Below are 5202 nucleotides of genomic sequence, written 5' to 3'. Positions count from 1 at the left end.
CACCTCAGGGGTTGTAAAAATCTGAGCTATCAGAGATCCTCACGTGGATGTAATATTGGCAATGCACTGAGGTTGCTGCCAGAAACTTTTTCAAGTGAATTATCTGAAGTCCTAACAGAAGGAAGAGCTGCATATTTCAGCCAGATCCCACCACAAATATGTCTTCTATTAAACACTGCAGTCCTGAAGTAAAGTGAATTGGATATTTTTCCTGTTGTTTTTGCTTTTAATGATATCCCCAGCAATAAGAAAGTGTCTGAGGTAATAAATTTGCTAACTTTTTTTTTTTTTTGCAGTCAATAAAAAGACCTACACAGGCTAAGAAAGATGTAGAAGATGACAGCTTGACAGTTTAACAAAGCGATGTGGAAGGGAGAAGGGAGAGTTTACAAGCAGGACTGCAGGTTTCTGTTCAGAATTAGTTTCATTGCATTACAAGAATCAAAACTCTTGAATCTGGAAATCGGTAGTTAAGAAAACTGAAGACGCCTAACAAGTCTGGTAAAGAATAGTCTGAATCTGGCTGTCTCCTTACGGTTAGTTGACAGCATAAATCCATAACAAAGCTTTTAACTGTAACAACAACAAAAAAACCCATGGATTTTCCCCTACTTCCTTTCATGCTTGCCTGCCTTCCTCTCTCTCTCCACACTTAATCAATTCTGGTGTGTGTTAGTGGGTTAACAACAGTGTTTATAAGGTTTTTGGCAAGCCATGCCTTTAACAACTTCCTGCCCATTCTTACAGGGTTGCGTAAACCCCTGTGTCCTCTGACTACCTCTCATAACTCGGATTAGTCCCTTGAATTGCTGGCTGTGCTGAGTGCTGCAGGGATTCATGGCTGCTCACTGCGTGAGTGTATTTCTGACGCTTCCTACATTTGGTTTGCTTTCAGCCTTGAACTCTGCCCCCATGGAGTACTTCCACATTACTGCTTTCTTTTCCATTTTTGCTATCAATGCAAACTCCTGTGAAACGCTGTCTAATATCTGGTGAAAATGCCTTATTTTAAAATATAATTTATAAACTTTGGGGACCATATTCACCCTAGGTGTGACTGGTGTAACATGGGATTTACCTAAAGATGAAATGGGTGCATAGTGTGTGGTTTTTGGATCAGAATTTGTTGGGTAAAAAATTGTATACAATAGGAAAACAAATACATGACTCAGAGAGATTACCAAATAAGGTTGAACCTCAGCAGAACGCTGTATTAGAATACGTATTGCACATAGTATTTTCCTGCAAAGACATGCAGAAATAGTAGATATTCTCCAGAAAAAGTGAACTATTTCAAGCTGCTGTCTTCTGTGGTAGCTCTAGTAGCTCACTTAGTTACAGACATTCAATTACTTCTTAATCATCACTTCCATTACTTCTTAATTATTTCTCAATCACCTGAGTATAGATTATTGAAAACTTCGTCCATCACAACTCACTTCAGTGCTAGTTTAATCCTAGCTGTGAAAGCCAAAACAAGTTTATTCACAGGGAATTTTACTATCAGCATCTGCACCTAAAGGAAAGGTGGTAAAGAGTTTGCTTCATTGTCAGCAGTGTGATGTGATTACACAGAAGTGATTATGTAAAGGTGTTAAATGCACTGACAGAACAAGTATAATTTTAGAGGTGTAAGATACCTACCATACCAGACTGCTCATTTTGGCATATCTGGCTCATTCCACAACCACTGCACGTGCTAAACTTTTAGTGAAGCTGATGTGGTTTCCATGCAAGGAGACATCAAATTAATGGGCCCCATCACTTTGTAAAGAGCATTCACTTTTGTGGCTGAGCCACACTGATTTTGGCTGAGCATTTCCTTTGCAAATAGAAATCTCAAACAAGACCTCTGTGGGGAGCAAAAAAAGAGCTCAGCATAGATCAGGAGTAGATCTTATCTTCTCCTACCTGTCTAAACATGAAGTATATACTTGTAAACTCTCCATTTATAGTCAGCACAGATTTATCACCAACTCAAGAACCCTCCATTAACTACAGACTCTCAGCCTAGACCCATAATTTTTGTGTTGCTGAAGTTAAGGAAGATGAGACCTATTCAATCCTCAGTGCTACTTCATGCTACTAAATATGCCATTTCCCAGCCAACAACCCCATGAACACAACTGATTCCAAATTGCAGTAGGTGTTTTGTTACAGTAGTTTCTGAGCTATTCCCGAAATGATCCTCTGTGCTGCCATAAGGGTAGCTGTTAGAGCATCATGTGGTACTTCTATTAATTGCAATGCCTTATTGTTTAATTGTCCATCCAGTGTTCACTACCCCAGAGAGAGTTTTCTACATTAAATTCAGTGGATGTAGCTTCTGGCCCTCAGTCAACGTTAAGGGGGGGTGTAACCCAGAATGTAGCTAATCCCCTAGGATTAGTTTGCAGGGGTGGATCTGAATGTAATGAAACCTTGTCAGAAACTAAGCATGTGCCAGATCATATTCTTCATTGTTTTATTTTAATGTACTTAACTTTTTTAATACAGGGAAGTGCTAATTAATTTATGTTCTTTTAGAGAGAAGTGCAACCCAGATCTCTATCCTTATAAACATCATAGGTGTTTTCCACCCCAGGAATATGTGAATGCTGCTATCATCTTGGGTAGTTCGTGGAAAATTATCAGCAATGAACTCCAAGAAGTTAGAAACCTCCTGAACAAAACACTTGATGCTTTGGCAATCTCCCGTCAGCATAGTGGAGATAAAGTAGCTACAGTGAGCCATCATGGTTTTCCAGGAGCAAAGGGAAACCAAGTGGAAGTAGAAATTTGATCTTGTAAACTACGATGCTAAAGAATTAATGAGTCCGTGTTACAGAATCCCTTCAACAGCTGAATGGAGAGGCTTCTGTTGGCTTTACCATAAAATGGACAATTAAAAATATTTTCCCAAAAGCTACAGGTCAGAGAAACTGTAAGACCATCATTGTCGTATCTGCTGAAGAATCCAGTGAAATCCAGTTAAAAGTGTAATTTTTTTTTCCATTGCCATTTTCCTGGGGTATGTGTTCATATTTTGGTTTTGTATTTGGTTTTAATTAATGAACAGAAACTGCTGACCCTGTAACGTGTCCATAAAAAGATCCCAGCGAAGGCTTCTCATGGCACGAGCCGCAAAGAGTTGTGAAGGATGTATAAATAGGAGGCAGACTCTTTTCTTTAACCTTTAACTGCTCAGCAGATTCTTGATAGAATAGGCTCAGAGGAAATAACATACTGTAACTGGACCAACACCTTGGCTCTCTACTATGGCCAGCAAATGCATGTTGAAAAGAAAGACTTTTTTTTATTTAAAAAAAAAAAGTTTTAATCTCTAGGCACATATTGAAAATTTAACAGCAGCTCTGCTAACCATTGCTTCCTGTGGGTGTAAATAATTTGTGTTAGGAATGCTGTGTATGCAGATAAAAAAGTTGCTTTTAAATCTATCAGGAAGATAACTTTGAGAAAGAGAGCAATATGGGCAATGTAATAACAAATAGTGGAGAAACACACCCTTATTATTGCTCAAGCTTAAGTGTATCAATGTTATGAACAGTAGAAAATCAAAACCTTTGAAAGTGAGTTCAAATTCTGATGAAAAATTTGATGGTAAACTTGATTTCTTTGTTCTGCTTTCTTGACAGGCTCTTTCAAGAAAATCTTAATGAGACACACAGCACACACAGCCTCCAGCAAACTGACCTCTAGCCAACAGACCCAAGGCTTTCGTGAGTCCAGATATTCATCTTTTTATTTGACATAGGCAGGCAGAGTGGAGACGGTGCACCAGACTGCTTGCTTCCAAGGAAAATTTGATGCTGCAGGCAAGCACGTGGGTGCTCACGTGCACGTGCACCAGCGTCTGTGTACTTGGGTGTGTACACACGTACTTCACCTTTCATATTGGCCTTGTTCCTTTTACACTGGGGCCCTTTATGGTGAGCTGCGTTTACTTTGGGTGGTAGAAAATGGAACAGGAAACATAAAGCCCCATTAAGACTGTGGGCAAAGGGGCAGTTGCTTGTGGAAGGAAATCACTGTCGTGTGCCAAGCAGCCCCATTGCCCGTGGCAGAGGAAACAGGCTCCACTGTGTTAGCACCAACTGCTGACTTGTCCCCGGTTTAGCCACTGCCAAGAAGGGGGTCAGGGCGTTTGGAGCAGCTTTTAACCCTGTCAAGGCCACCTCTCCCAGCAGCAGCTGATGGCATCTTCAAACCCTCTCTTTGGCAGCAGGCATAGAAAGCCATGCTCCGCTCCTCTCCTTTCCTTCTCTGTCTCCACAACATCAGCAAGCCTTCTTCCTTCCCCTCTCCTCTCCTCCCCACCAGCTTCCCAGGAGGTGCAAGACCCTTGCTAGTGCTGGGGAGAAGGGAGGAGAGGCAGATTCTGGGTCACAGGAATGGAGGTGGGCTGGAGAGGAGATTCCACCAGGGCACAACCTTAAGGGAGAGGAAGAGGAGAGGGAAGAGACCTGACTTGGTGAGGGAGAGAAAAAGAGATGCCTTTAACTTGTGTAAAGTTCCCACAGTTCCCAAACCACCTCTGCATAATTGACGCTTTCCCACACTGTTGAAAAACCTTGAGTTCCCTCTGGCCAGAGTCACAACTTTCTGCTATGAGAAAGATGTTTTGCAGGCATTTGAATCTTCTTTGTGAATTGTCCCACAACTGTGTGTTTTCTCTTTTCTGTTAAGGTTGATTGGAAATTCAGCAAAGTGACTCATGGTGGATGAAGTAATGGCTTAAGGTGGCACACTGTTTGCACATTCAGCAAAAGAAAAGTACTATGGGTGTGAGCTTTCCTTTCCTTCTTCTCTGTTTGGTATAATACAGTGAATACTACTAAGTTTTGTTTTTAAATATAAACATCCAGATGTAGCCATAAGTCAGCTCATTTGACTTCAGTGGATGAGGAAAGCAGTTGGTAATTTACAGTATGAAACATGTATGAGTTTTTGTTATTGAAATATAGTTTAATAGTCTTAAGACATCATGGGAGTTTTGATCTACATAACCCCCCTTGGGAGCTGCTGTGGGGCTTCTATTTAGTTGCATTTTTGTACATAGTCTTTTATTGAAATAGCTTAGTGAATTTTTATACACACCCTCCCCTCTCTAGTAAGACAAAGATTCTGAGTTCAAGGGGTTAAAAATTATGCAATATAATATATTTTGGTAAACATACAAAAAAAGGAAAGAGGAAAATGTTT

Source organism: Ciconia boyciana, chromosome 2 (genome assembly GCF_034638445.1).
Source record: "Ciconia boyciana chromosome 2, ASM3463844v1, whole genome shotgun sequence".
Classification (NCBI taxonomy): Eukaryota; Metazoa; Chordata; class Aves; order Ciconiiformes; family Ciconiidae; genus Ciconia; species Ciconia boyciana.
The sequence above is the reverse complement of the archived record's forward strand: the minus strand, read 5'-3'. Positions refer to the sequence as shown.